The sequence below is a fragment of the Scyliorhinus torazame genome, chromosome 2, assembly GCF_047496885.1.
Source record: "Scyliorhinus torazame isolate Kashiwa2021f chromosome 2, sScyTor2.1, whole genome shotgun sequence".
NCBI classification, from domain to species: Eukaryota; Metazoa; Chordata; class Chondrichthyes; order Carcharhiniformes; family Scyliorhinidae; genus Scyliorhinus; species Scyliorhinus torazame.
This window is the reverse complement of record NC_092708.1, coordinates 299004804-299026756: the sequence shown is the minus strand read 5'-3', so window position 1 is coordinate 299026756 and position 21953 is coordinate 299004804. Positions and strand designations below refer to the sequence as shown.

Genomic DNA, 21953 nt, shown 5'->3' with positions numbered 1-21953 from the left:
TGAGGAGCGAGATCGGCCTGTACGATCCACATTGCAGTGGGTCCTTGTCCCGCTTTAGGATCAAAGAAATTGGCGCTTCCGACATTGTCGGGGGCAGGGTCCCCTCCTCTCTTGCCTCATTAAAGGTCCTCACTAGTAGCGGGGCCAACAGGTCTACGTACTTCCTGTAGAACTCCACCGGGTACCCGTCCGGTCCCGGGGCCTTCCCCGCCTGCATACTCCCCAAACCCTTGCTCAGCTCCTCCAACGCAATTGGTGCCCCCAAACCAGCCACCTCTTGCTCCTCCACCCTCTGGAATCTCAGTTGGTCTAGGAATCGCCTCATCCCCTCTTCCCCCGCTGGGGGCTGGGATCTGTACAGCTCTTCGTAGAAGGCCTTAAATACCTTGTTTATTTTCATCGCACTCCGAACAGTGGCTCCCCTTCCATCTTTGACTCCTATTTCCCTCGCTGCCATCCTCTTAAGGAGCTGGTGTGCCAGCATCCAACTAGCCTTTTCCCCGTACTTGTAGGTCGCCCCCTGCGCCTTCCTCCACTGTGCCTCTGCCTTCCCTGTGGTCAACAGGTCAAACTCCGTCTGGAGCCGTCGTCTTTCCCCAAGTAATCTTTCCTCCGGGGCCTCTGCGTATCTCCTGTCCACTCTCAAAATCTCCCCCACTAACCTCTCCCTTTCCATGCCCTCTGTCTTCTCCCAATGAGCCCTGATGGAGATTAGCTCTCCCCTGATCACCGCCTTCAACGCCTCCCATACCACCCGCACCTTCCCGTTGTCGTTGGCCTCCAAGTACCTTTCGATACACCCCCTCACCTTCCCACACACCACCTCATCTGCCAGCAGTCCCACATCCAGCCGCCACAGCAGGCGTTGGTCCCTCTCCTCTCCCAGCTCCAGTTCCACCCAGTGCGGGGCGTGGTCCGAGATGGCTGTGGCCGAATACGCCGTCCCCTCCACCCTTGGGATGAGCGCTCTGCCCAGAACAAAAAAATCTATCCGGGAGTAGGCTTTGTGCACATGGGAGAAAAAAGAAAATTCCCTGGCCTGCGGCCTTGCAAACCGCCATGGGTCCACTCCCCCCATCTGATCCATAAACCCCCTAAGCACCTTAGCCGCCGCCGGCCTCTTTCCAGTCCTTGATCTGGAGCGGTCCAGTGCTGGATCCAACACTGTATTGAAGTTCCCTCCCATTATCAGGCCTCCTATCTCCAGGTCCGGAATGCGCCCCAACATGCGCTTCATGAATCCAGCATCATCCCAGTTCGGGGCGTATACATTTACCAACACCACCCACGTCCCTTGCAACCTACCGCTCACCATCACATATCGCCCTCCATTATCCACTACGATAGTCAAATGACACCCGCTTTCCCACCAATATTGCCACCCCTCTATTCTTCGCGTACAGTCCCGAGTGGAATACCTGTCCTACCCATCCCTTTCTTAGCCTGATCTGGTCTGCCACCTTCAGGTGAGTCTCTTGGAGCATGACCACGTCTGCCTTCAGTCCCTTTAAGTGCGCGAACACTCGAGCCCTCTTCACCAGCCCATTCAGGCCCCTCACGTTCCACGTTATCAGCCGGTTTGGAGGGACTCTGACACCCCCCCCCCCCCCCCCCCTTAAAGAGTCCAACTTTTTGGTTTGTATGAAGGTCCACGCCCCTTCAGGCGTTTCAGAATAATAGTGTTGGCCCTTGTATGTGACCCACAGTCGCACTGGCTGCAGCATTCCGAATTTCACTCCTTTCCGGTGCAACACCGCTTTGGCCCGATTGAAACCCGCTCTCCGCTTTGCAACCTCCGTGCTCCAGCCCGGGTATATTCGGATCTCTGCATTGTCCCACTTACTGCTCCGCTCCGTCTTGGCCCATTTCAGGACCCTCTCTCTGTCCGTGAACCAGTGAAATCTCACCACCATCGCCCTTGGCGGCTCATTTGCCTTGGGCTTCCTCGCCAGCACCCAGTCTGCCCCGTCCAACTCCAGCGACCTCGATGGGGCCTCCGCGCCCATCATCGCCCTGAGCATCGTGCTCGCGTATGCCCCGGCATCGGCCCCCTCCACTCCTTCAGGGAGACCCAGAATCCGCAGATTCTTTCTCCTCAACCTGTTCTCCAGGTCTTCGAGTCTTCCAGCCCACCTCTTGTGTAGCGCCTTGTGCTGCTCCACTCTCACCGCCAGGCCCAAGAGCTCGTCCTCATTCTCACTGACTCTTTTCTGTACCTCCTGGATCTTTACCTCGTGGGCTTTCTAGGTCATCCCTAGTCCTTCAATTGCCGACAGCATAGGCGCCAGCATCTCCTTCCGCAGCTCCTCGAAGCAGCGCTTGATGAACTCCTGCAGCTCCGGCCCGCACTCCGCTTTGTCCCCGGCCGCCGCCATTTTGTTTCTTTCCCCTCGCTTCTCCCGCTGCTCCAATGCCGCTTTTTGGGCTGTTGCACTTCTGGTCCAGTCCATAAAAGTTGGAGGGGGACCTCTCTCTTCCCTTCCCCACGGGTTGTCTTCGAAAAAATTCCGTTGGGGCTCCTCTAACGAGCCCGAAAGTCCGTAATAGCGGGAGCTGCCGAATCGTGCGGCTTAGCCGCAACCGGAAGTCCGCCTTGTGATTCCTGAGGACCTCTCTAATCGTCTGGTCTGCACTAATTGTTTGCAGATTAAACCAATGGTCCCCTACTGAGCAAATCCTGTTTTCATAATCCCCTACAGTGAACGTAGCGGAAGCCCTAGCTGTTTTAGCCATTTGCCAGACACATTTGTTTTCTGGGTCAAACAAAAGGTTATGGGAGCTCATAAAATTAATGCTTGAGATGTGGTTTGGGGTAAATCAACTAAAACAACGGGGTGTTTGGTGCTAATGTTCCCTATCTGGATGGGTATGGGAGCTGTGATATATCCTTGTTGCATGTGGCCTGTGAATCCACTCAGGGTGATGGTGTCTGTGGTGGGCCATTTGTCCTGTTGAAACATGGTGGAGGAGTTTAAAGTGGTGCGGGATCCTCCTGTGTCCCAAAGGAAATTGACCGTATGTCCCCGGACTGTGCGTGTAACTATTGGTTTGCCTGATTTGTCCCAGTGACAATATTGAATTCTTTACCTGTCAGTCTGGCCTCAATAAAACTCGAGATGGATTTGTAGGTATAGTATTATTTATTTTAACCAACTTGCAAGGCTGACTCACTTCACAGAGACACAGAACACAGAAACTGTCTCCCGGACCCCTCGGAAAATGAATGAGGTCGGAGACAAAGGGATCTCTGCAAATACATTCAAATGGCATCAAGTTTCACATACACGATTCCCATAGGTCATCCGATACCCCTCCTGACCTGGCCATACATCCTGATTGGCTCACTTCGTATTCCGTCGCATTCCTCAACTCTTGTTACCCAGCATCCTTTTCCTCTCCTCCACCAGGCACCCTGTAGAGGGTTCCATCTCTGCTACTCCACTACTGGGCCGATATCTGGGGTTTGAGTACCTGTGTGTGTCTCTCTCCAGCTGGCACTGAAACTTCAGAGGCCAGGGGATGCCGCACTGGGACACCTCCACGGAAGAGAGCACTGAATCAAGCCTGCCGTTTATCCCTAACCGGAAGCCTGAGGCTTATATCACACAGATATCCAGACCCCCACCAATGCCCAGGTGATTCTCTCTCTTGCCGGTGGTGCAACACCCACCCGGTTCCTACTTCGCTGGAGTAGCTTTCCCAAGAGAGAGAATAGGACACTGCTGTTTATTACCTAACCAGCAGCCTGTCCTGAGTGAATCGTTCAAGATGACCCTAGATTCTCGAACCCGGAATTAAAGTGAGGAATATCTTAACAATGACTTGGTCAGAGATCGCTGGTGAGAGATTGAAGAATTGAAACGACTCCAATTATCAGCAAATCAAGGTTTATTGCAAAACCCAGGTCAAAATCATCAAACAGAAGAAATTATAGTAAAATCTTAAACTCTAACACAAACTAAGTCTATTCAGAAAGTACTATAACGGACACAACGTAAAATCTTATTGTTACACAATTTTAGCAAGGGCACAAAACACAAATCAAGCCCCCTTCCCCAAAGCCTCAACCACTATCAAGGTCAAGGGAGTTTCGCAAGCTGCTGCAGGGTACTTACAGTCACAGGCTGCAGGAGGTCAAGTCAAAGGTGGAGAGGTCAAGCCAAGAGACCCTCAATCGAAACACAGCCCCTTTTATATCCGTTTTACCTGGCTTTTTCCTGTGTTCGGCCAGCCCCTTTTGCATTGAATCCATAAGGTTTAAAGTTCCCGCTGGTCCTGCCCCCTTTGAGCCGGTCAGACCTGTCAAGATAGGAGTACCTCCCCTAGGTCCGCCTCCAGTCTGCTTTTTGAGATAACGAGGTTGAGCTCCCTTGTGAAGATTTTCAAAGTCTTCCATCTGCTCTGGAGATCGCTGCTATGTTGATGGGGTGTTGATTGGATTCTGCTCTGGTGGAGGCATAGTCATTTACATCTGCATGGGGCTATGACCATCCCATTGTCCTGCTTGCAGGCAGGCCCCTTGTGTATTCCCGTGCCCCTTTGTCTGTGTTTTAATCTTATCTAGTTGTCTGGCTCCTTCTTCCTTGTAGCTCCTGGGGGGGGGTTTGTAAATACCTATGCCCCTACTCGGCTCAGCGGACCAAGCCTGCTGGGAAATTTGGTTACGTTCCCTTGGCTGAAAAGTGTCCAGTTTACAGTCTCTGGGTTTTATCCTTGGGCAGTCCAAAAAGGGCCGAATTGCCCGAAAACCTTACAGATGCCCCTTCGATACGTCCCTACCTGCTTGGACCGTATCGACACAGGTGAAGGGCAATCATTTCCTTTTGTGTGGACCGTAGGCCCCCCCTCAACAACATGCGAAACTACAAGTCCCAAGACAGTTCCCTTAATCTAGGCTACCCCTAATTTCATTGAAAGGGAAAGACAAGACCATACTTAATTCAAACACACAGTAACATACACACATTTCACCGGAACCCCAAACGTAAGGGTCCCTGTACATATATCACAATCAAGTAACTGAAACCCGCGAATCCATACACCTATTTACATTTGAATCTCTATATTTCACTAAGGATCCTCTTTTCTTGGCTGCACTTCGCTTCTTCCCGTTGAAGGCTCTTCATTTTCCTCCGTCGTCGATACCTGCAGCTGAGAGGTTCAGTACAACTGAGGCGACAGCATAATGTACCCCCTGGTGCAACATTTTCTTTGTGGGGACAAACACTAAACCATTCTCAGGCCCCCTGGTGGTGATCGGACAGTTGTGAGGGTCGATTGGTTGGGCTGTGGGCAGGGATCTCTTTACCTGAACCAGCAGTTCGGTAGCTTTTACAGTCATCCCTTCCCTGGGCGTTACACATCCCTCCCCACTGCGGTCAATTCATCCCGTTCCCTGGGTTCTGCCACCACCTATCAAAAGTGATCGATGCCCCTTGTGGACATGCCTTGGTAGACCCCCATAAACACAAATAAATGCCCTGGTCAGAAGCCCACCACTTATCCCAGCAAACGGTGATCCTACCCGGTGACCCCGTGATGGTCCGGTAGGTGTTGTCCAGGCGTTCCCAGTCCGAGGACCGATCCCTCATGTCCAGGCTCAGCTTCCTGAGCCACCACCATCTCCCCAAAGGAACGTCCCCCTCACAGGTTAAACACACCCGCCTGCCCTCAGTCACCCTAACCCGGTCAGTCGCCACCTGTACCTCCTCGCAGAGTACAGAGGCCTCTCCATAGGTGAAGCTCTGGTGGCTGGAGTACCTGGTCGAGTTCGACCCCAGCCACCCAGGCCACCTCCCCAGGTGTGAGTAGCGGGTCTGCTCTGTGGCCACCTGGTCTCCCTGTCCGGTAGTGACAAGAGGGGCTCTGCCGCCAGAGCACCCATAGACAAAGGACTCTTCTGTCTCGCCTCTGCGGAGTTCTCCCGGTCCCACCATCGCCAAGATCATCAACAAGCTCCACATCGTCGGGTGCCCCATCTGTAAAAGAGACAAAACACATCCTTGCCTCTACAGAACTACCTACCTTAAAGTGCATGGCTTCTATCCAGCGGCAGTAGCAGCTCCCGCTTTGAAGTTGGGAAATTGACATGAAATTGCCGCAGCCTGTCTGTGGTTCTGTGTCCACAGCCCGGCTCCACCAGGGTCCTAGTGCCTGCTGCTCAATCATTATATCACTGCACTATGCGCTTCTGTGATCCCATGATCGTACTTAACCCACACACCACTACACACTCATTAGAACTAACAGGGGGAAAATGCTATATACAATGCCACCCGTTTACGGGTGGCCAAATTAAAACTGGGCCCCGCTATACTGGGGCAGTTCACCTGTTTGGACCAACGGCTCGGGCCAGACCGTCCCCTCCCGGGGGTTCGGGCTGCCCCTTGCCTCTCCTTCCCCAACAGGGTTCGGGGATCCCTCAGCGCTCCCTTCTACTCGGGCCCCCTTACTGCGGGACCGGGTTCTAGGGAGGTGTGATGGGGACCATCTTACCGGGGGCTTGGAGACCCGATTGCTCCTTCGTCCCCTGAATGGTTCCCAAGCCCAAGGTGATACCTCCACTTCCTCCGCCTCCTTAGCCTCTATACTAAGGCAGGCCACCTGACCCACAGGTAATGGCTTGGGAATCGTTACTGTCCCTGGGCTGGGTGCTTGCAGCACTGTCGGTTTCTTTGGGAAGGCCCCTTCGGGACAGCACCTTGTCACCGGTTGTGTGACCGTGGAGTCGGGGACCTCCCCCACTGTCGTTAATTCTACGGGGGGTTTCTCCACTACCACCCCCAGTCTTCCCCCCACCTTGCTCTTTCTTGCCCTTATGGGGTGGAACAATTTAAATTGACTGATGTGGCGTTCGCATGGGTCCCACCTTAAGGGATTTAAACTGCAAATAGCCGCTGAGGCAGCCTCCAGAATGGGACCCTGCACCTGGACCGGACCAGGGTCTGGGGCTAGAACTACCCCTGCGCTCCCTTTTTCCTGAGGCTGCTCCCTGGGTAGTCATACGGGTTCTTGTGGTGTGGGTGCGGGCAGGCCCTGGCCCGTTGCCATTGCCACCTGTCCCGACCCAGCTGCTAGGCTCTGCAAAAAGGCTAAAAGTTTTTTTTAAATCGATGGTTCCCGGGGCAGCTGCTCCTGCCGCCGGGGTCTGACTCTCTACTGCGGGAGCCCTCTCCTCCTTGCTAGGGTTTTTACACTCCCTCTTGAAGTGCCCGGCCTTCCCACACCCGTAGCATACCGGTCTCTTGTCGGAGGTCCGGGAGCCCTCATGCTTCCACTCGCTCTTAGGGGGTGCTGGTGTGATTCCATGCACCTGACCCTTATGGGGCTTTTCCTCACTCCTCTCCCCGTTGCGATATGCAAGGGTGAGTTTTCTAAGGACCTCTGCCTCATTAAGGTCCGGACTCTGCGGGTCGAACCAGTGTCCGGCCTTTGCCCTAACGTGAGGGAGACAGTTAGCCACAAGGGTCTTCAGCCAGTGGGCTGTTCTCTCATCTAAATTCTGCCTATCCGCGGGAGTCCCGCACACGCCTCCACATAGACAGTCCACAGCCTGTCTGCGAACATATTTGGCGATTTCCCCTAGCTGCTGCTTGGTTTCCCCCACCCTCATGAAAGGGCTACCCAGATTCAAGCCCATTGCCTCCAGAACAGCAGTCCGTGCTGCCACCCATGTGTCAGGTCGTCCCTCATTCCCGGAGGTCACTGCCCTGCATAGTTGGGGATCTAGGGTCATCAGGAGCATCCTTATTTGCTCCCCCTCGTCGCAGTCATTAATGCTGGCTGCCTGCTCCACCTCCATAAAATGAAGCGACGGATCCCCTTTCGGAGTTAGCCTGGGAACGTGGGCCACCATCCCCCTGAGCGCGGATGCCCCATGAGGAATGATAATGTCGCCCTCAACCGGTCCCCTATTCGCCAGCCCCGCCGGGGGACCATACCTTCTCTGCCTGACAGGGCACATCTGCCCTACCTGGGGTTCCTGCTCCTCCGCCTCCCCGGCGTCCAGCTCTCCTGCCCCGTTGGGTAGCCCCCCTGTCCCCGGGCTAACTACCCATATAGGAGACGCCGCTATCTGGGGATACACCACTGACCCCCCTTGGACCTGCCCCTGACCGGGCGGTCCGAACCTTACCTGTTGACCCGGCCCCATCACCGGCATCCCAGGCAGCGGTCTGTCCCCATCCCATGGGGACCCACATACGAAACCAGGCGGACACGCCGCCAGCTGGGGGTACCCTGCCGACACCCCTTGGACTTGCCCCTGAATGTGCAGTCCGATCCCCCCCTGCCGACCCGGACACAATCCCGGCGCCTCAGGAGGCGGTCTATTCCCCTTAGCCTTTGGGGAATCATCCGCTGCGAGGAGCCCCTTGCCCCTTGGGAACCCCCCTGGACCTACCAGGTGTACCTGTCCCCTGACCTTGGACAAGGTCTCCTCCAACTCCGTTATCCGTGCCTGGCACGGCCCGTGAGCACAGTCCCCTACTTCCTCGCGAGCCACTCGGTACGCTGCCTGGATGTCCCGGAACTTCCCCTCCAGCTTCCTACACTGCTCTGTACTCCGAGCATAGAGTTCCTGGAGCCTCCATTCCTTTGTCTTACCCTCCACTATCTGGCAGTGGAGATATTCCTTCTCGCACCGGTTAGACTCGCTTTCCTGTAGGCTGTCCTGTTTCATTTCTGCTAATTCCTCCCGCAGTCGTTCCGCTGCGCTAGCGCTGTCCCCTGCGCTGGCCCTAACTTCTCCCAACTCCTGCTCTAATTCTTCGACCCTTCGCTCTGTTTTGACCACCTGCTGGGACAAGCAGACCAGCCAAACTGCCTTCTCCAAGTGCCTTTTGTGTGCCTTACTTTCTGTCCATGCGGCCGCCGCCATTACGGGTCGCTCCGCATTGATTAGTTCTGAGACCCAAGGTTTGGTGAGGTTGACCTTTTGCCACATATACGAGGAGATTCTCTCCTCCATTTTACTTCGTTCCCTCACGCCCTCTGCCAAGTCACATACTCCAAACCACCGGGCTCCTGCCCCGGTCGCCATTGTAGAGGGTTCCATCTCTGCTACTCCACTACTGGGCCGATATCTGGGGTTTGAGTATCTGTGTGTGTCTCTCTCCAGCTGGCACTGAAACTTCAGAGGCCAGGGGATGCCGCACTGGGACACCTCCACGGAAGAGAGCACTGAATCAAGCCTGCTGTTTATCCCTAACCGGAAGCCTGAGGCTCATATCACACAGATATCCAGACCCCCACCAATGCCCAGGTGATTCTCTCTCTTGCCGGTGGTGCAACACCCACCCGGTTCCTACTTCGCTGGAGTAGCTTTCCCAAGAGAGAGAATAGGACACTGCTGTTTATTACCTAACCAGCAGCCTGTCCTGAGTGAATCGTTCAAGATGACCCTAGATTCTCGACCCCGGAATTAAGGTGAGGAATATCTTAACAATGACTTGGTCAGAGATCGCTGGTGAGAGATTGAAGAATTGAAACGACTCCAATTATCAGCAAATCAAGGTTTATTGCAAAACCCAGGTCAAAATCATCAAACAGAAGAAATTATAGTAAAATCTTAAACTCTAACACAAACTAAGTCTATTCAGAAAGTACTATAACAGACACAACGTAAAATCTTATTGTTACACAATTTTAGCAAGGGCACAAAACACAAATCAAGCCCCCTTCCCCAAAGCCTCAACCACTATCAAGGTCAAGGGAGTTTCGCAAGCTGCTGCAGGGTACTTACAGTCACAGGCTGCAGGAGGTCAAGTCAAAGGTGGAGAGGTCAAGCCAAGAGACCCTCAATCGAAACACAGCCCCTTTTATATCCGTTTTACCTGGCTTTTTCCTGTGTTCGGCCAGCCCCTTTTGCATTGAATCCATAAGGTTTAAAGTTCCCGCTGGTCCTGCCCCCTTTGAGCCGGTCAGACCTGTCAAGATAGGAGTACCTCCCCTAGGTCCGCCTCCAGTCTGCTTTTTGAGATAACGAGGTTGAGCTCCCTTGTGAAGATTTTCAAAGTCTTCCATCTGCTCTGGAGATCGCTGCTATGTTGATGGGGTGTTGATTGGATTCTGCTCTGGTGGAGGCATAGTCATTTACATCTGCATGGGGCTATGACCATCCCATTGTCCTGCTTGCAGGCAGGCCCCTTGTGTATTCCCGTGCCCCTTTGTCTGTGTTTTAATCTTATCTAGTTGTCTGGCTCCTTCTTCCTTGTAGCTCCTGGGGCGGGGTTTGTAAATACCTATGCCCCTACTCGGCTCAGCGGACCAAGCCTGCTGGGAAATTTGGTTACGTTCCCTTGGCTGAAAAGTGTCCAGTTTACAGTCTCTGGGTTTTATCCTTGGGCAGTCCAAAAAGGGCCGAATTGCCCGAAAACCTTACAACCCCTCCCCCCCTTCCTTGCCATGCTTTCTGAAATCCTTTGTGCTTTGTCCTTTGTGAACTCACTAGAATTAAACTGGCCTATCTCTACATTACTGTAACTAATATTTAAACTAACTATTTTATATCACATTCGTCACCAGCGTGTGTCACAGACCCAAGTTGGGGAGTCCGAACACCATCAATCTGTGGAGTTAAACGCTAAGTCGTCTGAACGGGCGTTAACATTATGCATGGGCCTCACATTGTTCCTAGGTGGGGGTTTGGTGGTTGGTATCGTTGATGGTTCGGGGAGTTTTGCTGGCAATCGCGGTCGTAATGTCGTATGTGGCCCCAATTGTAACAACCTCGTGGTACCTGTGCTCTGGGGTGCTGTCCCTCGTGTCTATCCTCGTTTATCCATGCTGGGTCCTGGCTAATCCTAACTGGGTGCATGTTTGCTTCTATATCGTCCTGATCTGTCTGTTGGTGTAGGGTTTGTTCCCATGCTCTAGAAAGTCGCTTCAATACCCAAACCTCATTGTGTGTGTGTGGTCTGCGGGGTCGTAATTTACACACGCCTTTTGACCTGCATTTGTGGCATGCGAGACTAAGGTGCGGGACCATTTAGTGGTGTCCCCCTCAGTTAGGTGTGCGCGGTTCAATTGTCTGTAGACTGCCATGAAATGAATCCATAGGCGACCAGCAAATGCGGTCGGGTGTTCTCCCTTCTTTTTCCTGCAGTGATTTAAACCCTCGATTCGATCTCCTTTGTTATACCCAATGGCATCTAATATGGCTGTTTTCATTTCCTGTAGGGTTCCTCCTGCTACATTTTGGGGTTCTGGCAAAGCTGATCTTATGGACTGGCTGAGGCTCATAACTATTAGCTTTACTTCCACCCTCTCATCTAGGCCGTATTTAACTTTTTGTTGGCGCACCTCCTCAAAGAAGCTGTGTGGGTCTGTGGTGGGCTGGAATGGACGCTTCTCTTAATTGGGTTATGGATAGTGGGGTGGTGTAAACGACATCAGGCTCCTCCTGATACGGTGACTTGCGTTGTGTGGTAACCGGATTCATGGGGGTCGAATTCTTGTCAAGACTCCTCAGGATCTTCTATGTTTCAACCAAGTCACTTCTTACTCTTCTAAGCTCCTGTGGATACAAGTCTAGTCTGTTGAACCTTTCTCTGTAAGACAAACAGCCCAATCCAAGTATTAGTTCAGTAAACCTTCTCTGAACTGCTTCAAATGCATTTACATCCTTTCTTAAATAAGGAGATCAATACAATTGTAAGGGTCCTTCATGTTTATTTCCTTTGTTCCTATTTTCTTTTATTATTTTAGGTCCATGGACCCATAATCGGAATGTGCCTTGAAGCAGAGGGCTCAAGCTGAAGCTACCTGCTTGTCAGGACATTGCGTTCCAGTCTCATGGCATCAGGTCAAATGTGGGTCAGAAAACCTTCTGCTAATTGCTGCCCATTGCCCTCCCTCAGTTGATGAATTATTACTCCTCCGTGTTGAACACTGTTACAACTGGTCGCCAGGTGAGATTCCCCAAATCTGTTAACCCGGGTGCGATCCCTCAATTTGTTACCATCGGACTGGGATACCCACAAATTGATATGCCTCGGGTGAGGAAGGATGAATCAGCTCCAATTCTTTATTCAACCCACTCTGCTGTTCGCAACAAGAAATCTAAAAGGAATCGCTTCTCGGCCTTTTGGCTAAGATCAAGTGTAGTACGCCTTTTGGCTCAGAATTGGTATGTCTCTCTTGTGGTGACCATGTATTGGATTCAATTTGAATTTGAATTGGTTTTTGGAGCAGGCAAGGAGCTGGATTAGGGGGTCGCCCCTGTCCACACTCTGAGCCCTGGTTTTGGAACTCAAAAAATGTAATTTAAAAAAAAAAGAAATCTAAAAGAATCCCTCCATTTGTGGATCCATTTCCCCAGGCCACATATTTATGTTCTCAAAGGCCCCAATTAACCAGGCTTTCTTGAGTTAAAGGTAGAGTGAGTTTATTAACTAGTAAAGGCAAGAAAATGATAAAACACATGCATGTACATTCATACAAATTAGAAGTGAGAGTTTAGTCCAAAGTAAGTGATGCGACCATCAATTCACACGAGACGGAGAGTTGAAGTGAACAGTGGTTTTAATCAGCTAGATCTGTGCCTGCCTGCGACTGCTCTGTACTGAGTGCCGCCTACAGGCTGCAGATCTATATACCTCGCCTGAGGGGGCGAGCCATAGGCGGAGCCCACAAGGGCATCAACATAATACAATACAATGGTGAATGGTAACAGTAATACATTTACCACATTAAGTAAATAGAGAAAGGTATACAAAGAATTCTCTGACTCGTGAGGAGTAGATGACTGAGCCTTTTGGCCGTCGCAATTTGAGATCCAGTAGTGCTGACTTCAGTGGGCGGATAGTCAATTTTGTGTTCTGCATTGGAGGAGAAGCTTCGTTGTTTCTGTTTCAGCTGTGCTCCACAAATCCATCTGGATATTACACACAGGATATCTCTTGATGAAATGATACTCATCCCCACTGGAGATGGCAATTAGTTTCTGTATGCTTTCGAAGAATCTGTCTGAAAACAAGATGGTGTAGCATTGTCTCTCAGAGTATCACCCACCAGCAATTCATCCAGTGACTGACTTTACATCCTCAGCCATCTTTGGCTCGCATGTCTGTTTTTTAAAAACTCACAGTTCTTATTTAAAGTTCAATATTTCCGGACATAATTCATTGTTTTTCCTTCATAATTATGACAACATCACTTGAAAGAAGCAATGAAAGTAGCAACTGCAGATAATGTCTTCATGACTTTATTCTCCATTCCCAAGAGTACATCAGTAGCTGAACTGGTCCAATCCTGAACGACATTTCTACTATGACTAGAGGAAAGAGAATGAACAAGAGGGAGAAACCTACTCCAGACCTCACTCGCCAATCTACCTGTCATATATGCATTTGTCCGCAATAACATTTATAGGAGTGACCACAAGATTCTTGTGGAGACAAGATCCAGTGTTCTAGTGAGCATACCCTCCATTGGCTTCTCCCAGTCTCTTAAGAAATCCTTCCGGAAAGAATGTATAGCATCCGACTAAACTGTGGAACAATGGACATGATTTTCTCCGCTTGACAACTTCCAAATGCCAGGAGCAACATCAACCACTCATTGAACTGGCCAAGGCTTTTGACTCAGTCAATCTGGAAGTGCTATGGAAGACCCCGTCAAAGGCTGGTTGTCCAGATACATACATCAACTCCTCTACAAATACATCAACATCCTCCAACTCCTCCACAATAAGGTATCAGCGACAGTCCTCAATGACAGAAATAACATAGAATCGTTTGAGGTCTAAACTGGAGTCAAACAGGGTTGTGTAATTGCCCCCACCCTTTTCTCCATCTTCATCACTACCGTCCTTCACCTTGTCAAGAACAAACTTCCCAGTGGAGTCGACATCATCCACAGGATGGACGGAAAATGTTTCAACCTCAACCAGTTGAAATCCAAGAAGAAAATGACACTGACGTCGCTCGTGGAATGTCGATATACGGATGACATCGTTATCTTCTCTCTCAGAAGAGAATCTCCATCTATGCTTGACCCCTTCATGGAAGCATACCAAAGAATCAGTCTCCACCTCTACTTCAAGTAAACTCAAGTCCAGGGCTGATCTGGTCTCTCCCTCCATCAAGATCAATGGAGAAACCCTCCCAAACATGGAACATTCCCCCTACCTGGGGAGCCACCTCTCATCTGAGGCTGACAGAGATACAGAGATCTACATCATATCCAATCTGCGAGCGTCACCTTTGGATGCCTAAGAATGAAAGTATTCAACGACCGCCACATTTATGCTAATACCAAGATCTTCGTGCACAAGGCATTTGTCCTCCCAACTCTTCTATACGGCTCAAAAACTTGGATTACGTACAGACGCTACCTCAAAGCCCTGGAGAGGTACCAACAATGTTGTCTGAGGTGGATTTGCCGCATCAGCTGGGAGGACAAGCATACTAACACCAGTGTTCTTGAAGGAGTCGAGAGCACCAGCATCAAGGCCACCGTCATCTGGAATCAGATGATGGGCCGGCCACGTGCTTAGGATGCCAGAATCCTGACTGCCAAAGCAAATCTTTAGCCAGCTCAAGGAAGGCTCCCGAACAAGAGGAGGAGAAAGAAAGAGCTTGAAAGGCACCCTCAAGAAATGTAGCATAGAAGTCAACGTCTGAGAGACCCTTGCTCAGAAGAGACCTAGTCCTGATTGAAAGGACACAATTCTTCGAAAACACCCAACGTCAAGAGGAGGTCCGGCGAGAGGTGCCAAAGAAAGTAATACCTGCGATCTTGAGTTCAAGGGCCAATGCCAATTCCCAGAAACACCTACCAAGTTTGTGGTCGGAGATGTGGCTCTAGGATTGGGATCATTAGCAATGCAAGGACCCACAGAACACATGACCAGTGCCATAGACTTTCCTAGGTGGACAATCATACTTGTGTGACAGAACCTCCGGTGACAGTATGTAGAGGGAAGACCCTTATGGGGTGGCTCCCGCTAGGGTACTGCATTTTTAGCCCTTTTCGCCCAGTTTCTGGTGGTACTTTTGCTTAAAATCCCATCTGATCGATGGTATAAGGGAAATGCGCAGAAGGACCATGGCAAAGAAAGTTGAAGAAAGAATTCATCGATGGAATCCGAGGTTTCGCTGGGCTCTTCAGTGGAGAAAATCCAGGAGGCTGCTACTGAAACTCTGTCCACTCCACTAACGGCCGAGATGCTTACCAGCATCTTTGCAACGGAATTTGAGAATCAAATGTGGTTAGCAGCAAAGGCTCTGGCTCTCATTCGCGGGGTTCGGTTGGAGCAGCAGTTGGATGCACTTAGGAGCCTAGGTGGCGGAAAGCATCATAGATAGGAGTTATAGAGACGTGGTCACACCCAAGGTGCAGGCAGAGAGATGGGTGACCGCTAGAAAGGGCAGGCAGTCAGTGCAGGAATCCCCTGTGGCTGCCCCCTCTCTAACAAGTATACCGTTTTGGATACTGTTGAGGGGGATAGCTTATCAGGGGAAAACAACAGCAGCCAGAACAGTGGTACCACAACTGGCTCTGTTGCTCAGCAGGGGAGGGCAAAGTGCAGTAGAGCGCTAGTTCCAGGGGACTCTTTAGTAAGGGGCACAGGTAAGCACTTCTGTGGATGTGAAAGAGACTCCAGGATGGTATGTTGCCTCCATGGTGCCAGGGTCAAGGATGTCTCTGAACGAACACAGGACATCCTGAAGGGAGAGGGTGAACAGCCAGAGGTTGTAGTACACATAGGTACTAACGACATAGGAAGGAAGAGTGATGAGATCCTGCAGTAGCAGTTCAGGGAGTTAGGCAGTAAGCTAAAAAGCTGGACCTCTAGGGTTGTAATCTCAGGATTACTCCATGTGCCATGTGCCGGTGAGACTAGAAATAGGAGGATAGTGCAGCTAAACACTTGGCTAAACTGGTGGTGTAGGAGGGAGGGTTTCAGATTTCTGGACCATTGGGATCTCTTCGGGGGCAGGTGGGACCTGTACAAGAAGGACGGGTGGCATTTAAACTGGAGGGGCACCGATATCCTGGTTGGGAGGTTTGCTAGAGTCACTTGGGAGGATTTAATCTAGTATGGCAGGGGGCTGGGAAACAGAATGTGAGCTTAGAAGGTGTAATAACCGAAGGGGAAATGGAGAACCAAAATAAGAGAACAACATCACCCTCAGGCAGAGCAAAAAAGGTGACAAGTGTGAGAAGGGAGGTGGTCAATGCAGGATTGAGGATGTTGTACCTAAATGCGCGCAGTATACGGAACAAGGTAAATGAGCTTGTTGAGTACATAGATGGCGCGAACACTCTGCCTCCATTTCGGAGAATCTCGCCCTCTGTGTTTCATACTCCCGTTGCAGCACATTTTTTTCTCTCTCCACCTTGTATGACTCTGTCAATATACGGACAGAATGTACTTCCTTTCTTGTTTCCATAAACACTTTGTTTTGTATGAAAGAAATGTGTATTTTCTTACCCTTGGCATATGTATTCCATTTTTAAAAAATCAGCAGCAAATTTTGTGAGTCTAAAAATACAGAAAGTTATTTATTTTCATACAGTTACCATGAATGAACACAACATTTCACAGTCTCATGCATGCACGTGTACACATACGCACACACAAAGCTTGAATATAGGTAAAGTAGTGCATTGTTACAGTTACAGTCAATTCGGACTATGATTTATAATTCCCCGTTTACCACATGTCAGGCCGACGGCTTCTTGAATGAATTTGATGATTTGAAGTTGAAGTAAGGGTCTTGTAAAGTGAAAGGTTCACAGCAGGTTGAGAGATTTCTTGTAATCAAATATCAGAGAAGTTGATTCTCAGGTGAACTTTGAAAATGATACAGATTAAGTGCTTTGTCTGCTTGATGATTTGCAGCTAGTTCCAGAGTATGGTTCTCAGACTGGCTGACAACTAATGCTTTTTGAAAGGTAAGGGTGGCACAGTCTTTCTCTACAGCTGTTAGTATTGTCCATGTTCTTCTGCAGTCTCCCCTGGTCTCGCTCAGTTATTCGATAAAACTAATTATCAAAAAGTATGTTTTAAAAAAAATATTTTTATTAGGGTATTTGCAAGTTTTTATAATAATAACATTGACATGAACGTGGTACAATAAACAATTCCCCCCCCCCATCCCAATTTTCACACACCCCAACCATAAAACAACAATATGGCCCTCTTTCCCCCCCCCCCCCCCCCCCCCCCTTTGGAATACTGCTTCTACTGACATTTTAATTTTCCCCGAAAAAGTCGATGAACGGTTGCCACCTCCGGGTGAACCCTACCATTGACCTTCTTAAGGCGAACTTTATTTTCTCGAGACTGAGAAACCCAGCCATGTCACTAACCCAGGTCTCTACACTCGGGGGCTTCGAGTCCATCCCCATTAATAAGATCTGTCTCCGGGCTACCAGGGAGGCAAAGGCCAAGACGTCAGCCTCTTTCGCCCCCTGAACACCCGGCTCTTCCGACACTCCAAAGATCACCACCTTTGGACTCGGCACCACCCGTGTTTTGAGTACAGTTGCTTAAGGGAGGCGAGTGCAGACATTCTGTGTTTCATACTCCCATTGCAGCACATCTGTTTCTCTCTCCACCTTTTATGACTCTGTCAATGTACGGACAGAATGTACTTCCTTTCTTGTTTCCATAAACACTATGTTTTGTATGAAAGAAATGTGTATTTTCTTACCCTTGGCATATGTATTCCACTAAAAAAAATCAGCAGCAATTTCGTGAGTCTAAAAATACAGAAAGTTATTTATTTTCATACAGTAGGTAGGGCTAGTGAAGTGTTTGCATCACTATCAGAGGAGGTATCTGGGACTTATGAGGAGGTGTAAAAATCAATCTTGGGTGCATATGAATTAGTGCCTGAAGCCTACAGACAAAGGTTTAGAAATTTAAGGAAAGAACCTGGTCAAACATACATGGAGTTTGAAAGGATCAAACAGAGTACTTTTGATAGGTGGATAAGGGCTTTGAAAATAGACCAAACGTATGAAGCTCTCAGAGAAATTATACTTTTGGAGGAGTTTAAAAATTCAATTCCTGATGTAGTGAGAACTCATGTGGAAGAACAGAGGGTTAAAACTGCGAGATTAGCAGCGGAAATGGCAGATGGTTATGAATTAGTTCATAAATCAAAGCTTGGTTTCCGACATCAGTTTCAGCCTGAGGGATAGAAACTGGGAAAATGAGAAATACTCAAGTGGTAGAGGTAAAGGAGATCTGATAGGAGATAATAAGGAGAGTGTACCTCAGATTAAAAAAGAAATCCAGGAGGGTCAAAAAGAAATGAAAAGTTTCAAATGTTTTCACTGTAATAACTAGGCCATGTAAAGTCACAGTGTTGGTGGTTGAAGAAAAGCACTGGGAAGGCTTGTGTGGTAAAACAGGATAAGACGGTGGGGTTTGTCAACGTGGTAAAGGAAAGCCCAAGTGAAGCGAAGGAGGTGCAAAAGGTTGTACAGCCTGATCAAGAGGTGATTGATAAGAAAGTGCCAGATCTCTAAATATTTTACTTGTGTGGGTAAAGTTTACTCATGTGTACTAGGAGGAGCAGGTAAAGAAGTCACAATTTTAAGAGATACAGGAGCTAGTCAATCGTTGATGGTAAAAGATAAGGAGTTATGTAATTTGGGAGGAATAGTGCCAGAAAAGGAGGGAATATGTGGAATTCAAGGTGAGAAGAGTAGTGTTCAATTATATAAGGTACGGTTGGAAAGTCCACTGAAGAGTGGTGTAGTGGCAGTAGGAGTAATAGAGAAACTATCTTGTCCAGGAATACAGTAATTCTTGGCTAATGATATAGCTGGATCGCAGGTGGGAGTGATGCCTACTGTGGTTGATAAGCCAGTGGAAAATCAGACAACTGAAGTGTTGAAGGACGAATATTCTGGGATTTTTCCGGATTGTGTAGTGACAAGGTCGCAAAGTCACAGGTTAAGACAAGAGGAGAAATTAAAGAGTGAAGATGAAGTTGAAGTTCAATTATCAGCAACGATATTTGATCAGATGTTTGGAAAAGAATAACAACAGGTGGAGGATGAGGGGGATATCTTTAGTTCAGGAAAATTGGTGGAGTTACAACAGAAAGATATAGAAATAAAATGGATGTATCAGAAAGCATACACGGAGGAGGAATCTGAGTGTATACCAGAATGTTATTACCGTAAAAGTGATTTCTTGATGAGAAAATGGAGACCTTTACATATGCAGGCGGGTGAGAAGTGGGCAGAAGTTCATCAAGTGGTATTGCCGGTAGGGTATAGAAAGGAGATGTTGCAAGAACAAAGAACAAAGAACAAAGAAATGTACAGCACAGGAACAGGCCCTTCGGCCCTCCAAGCCCGTGCCGACCATACTGCCCGACTAAACTACAATCTTCTACACTTCCTGGGTCCGTATCCTTCTATTCCCATCCTATTCATATATTTGTCAAGATGCCCCTTAAATGTCCCTATCGTCCCTGCTTCCACTACCTCCTCCGGTAGCGGGTTCCAGGTACCCACTACCCTCTGCGTAAAAAAACTTGCCTCGTACATCTACTCTAAACCTTTCCCCTCTCACCTTAAACCTATGCCCCCTAGTAATTGACCCCTCTACCCTGGGGAAAAGCCTCTGACTATCCACTCTGTCTATGCCCCTCATAATTTTGTATACCTCTATCAGGTCGCCCCTCAACCTCCTTCATTCCAGTGAGAACAAACCGAGTTTATTCAACCGCTCCTCATAGCTTATGCCCTCCATACCAGGCAACATTCTGGTAAATCTCTTCTGCACCCTCTCTAAAGCCTCCACATCCTTCTGGTAGTGTGGCGACCAGAATTGAACACTATACTCCAAGTGTGGCCTAACTAAGGTTCTATACAGCTGCAACATGACTTGCCAATTCTTATACTCAATGCCCCGGCCAATGAAGGCAAGCATGCCGTATGCCTTCTTGACTACCTTCTCCACCTGTGTTGCCCCTTTCAATGACCTGTGGACCTGTACTCCTAGATCTCTTTGACTTTCAATACTCTTGAGGGTTCTACCATTCACTGTATATTCCCTACCTGCATTAGACCTTCCAAAATGCATTACCTCACATTTGTCCGGATTAAACTCCATCTGCCATCTCTCCGCCCAAGTCTCCAGACAATCTAAATCCTGCTGTATCCTCAGACAGTCCTCATCGCTATCCGCAATTCCACCAACCTTTGTGTCGTCTGCAAACTTACTAATCAGACCAGTTACATTTTCCTCCAAATCATTTATATATACTACAAAGAGCAAAGGTCCCAGCACTGATCCCTGTGGAACACCACTGGTCACAGCCCTACAAGCATTAAAGAATGTCTTCAGCTCATTGATGATTTCAAAGTAATACTTGTTTCTGTAGAGAATTTAAACCTGCTGTCTTTGTTTAAAAGTGTTTTGGGCTTATGGATGTTGTTTGGGAAATCATTAAGGGTTATCTATAGAGTACTGTATTTTTGGGGTGTGGCCAGGGTTGGTCGTTGATAAACTGTTTACTGTGTGTTGATAAAATGTTAACTGGACTCATAGAGTAAACATTGTTTTTGTTTTAAAATACTTTTAGATCTCTGTTGCATCACACCTGTAAAGTGGACCCTTGTGCTCCCCATAACCAAAATCTATTTAAAGTTGTGGGTCAGGTGAACTCCATGATATACTTTGGGGTTCTCTGGCGAGTATAGGCCTAACTGCTCAGCCTCGTTTCATGAGACAAACCCCTCATTAGACCATAAAACATAGGAGCAGAATTAGGCCACTCAGCCCATCGAGTCTGCTCCATCATTCAATCATGGCTGATATTTTTCTCATCCCCATTCACCTGCCTTCTCCCCATAACCCCTGATTCCCTTATTGATCAAAAACCTATCTTTCTCTGTTTTAAAGACACTCAGTGATTTATCCTCCACAGCCTTCTGTGGCAAAGAGTTCCACAGATTCACCACCCTCTGGGTGAAGAAATTCCTCCTCATCTCTGTTTTAAAAGATCATCCCTTTAGTCTGAGATTGTGTCCTCTGTTTCTAGTTTTTCCTACAAGTGGAAACATTCTCACCACGTCCACTCTATCCAGGCCATGCAGTATCCTGTAAGTTTCAATAAGATCTCCCCTCATTCTTTTAAACTCCAACAAGTACAGACCCAAGTACAAGTGAGTCCTCAACCGCTCTTCATTCCAAGGATCATTCTTGTGAACCTCTTCTGGACCCTTTCCAAGGCCAGCACATCCTTCCTTAGATACGGGACCCAAAACTGCTCACAATACTTCAAATGGGGTCTGACCAGAGCTTTATGTAGCCTCAGAAGTACATCCCAGGTCTTGTATTCTCACCCTCTCGGCACGAATGCTAACATTGCATTTGCCTGCCTAACTGGCGGCTGAACCCGCATGTTAACTTTAAGAGAATCATGAACAAGGACTTCCAAGTCCCTTCTGAATTGCCTCTACTGCAAATACATCTTTCCTCCAATAAGGGGACCAAAACTATGCACAATACTACAGATGTGGTCTCACTAATGCCTTGTGCAGTTGCAACAACACTTCCTTACCTTTGGATTCAATTCCTTTTGTTATAAATGCCAACATTCCATTTGCTTTCCTTATTACCTGCTGTGCCTGCATGCTAGTTTTCTGCCACGCATGAGCTAGGACACCCAGATCCCTCTGCACCAGAGCACCCCAGAAGTTTTGGCCTCATTTAGATAATAAGTTGCCTTTCCATTTTTCCAACCAAAATCGATGACCTCACACGTATCCATGTTAAACTCCATCTGCCACATTTTAAAAAATAAATTTAGAGTTCCCAATTATTATTTTTTTCCAATTAAGGGGCAATTTAGGGTGGCCAATCCAGCTAACCTGCACATCTTTGGGTTGTGGGGGTGAAACCCACGCAGACATGGGGAGAATGTGCAAATTCCACACGGACCCAGGGCCGGGATTCGAACCCGGATCCTCAGCGC

General features: G+C 48.8%; 1 non-coding gene across 1 annotated transcript; it reads left to right on the top strand.

Annotated features, from left to right (window-relative positions):
- The first annotated feature begins 12069 nt into the window (after positions 1–12069).
- LOC140408099 (U2 spliceosomal RNA) lies at positions 12070–12255 on the top strand. Its single transcript, XR_011940025.1, has one exon. It is a non-coding gene; the product is annotated as a U2 spliceosomal RNA (small nuclear RNA).
- The last annotated feature ends 9698 nt before the right edge of the window (positions 12256–21953 follow it).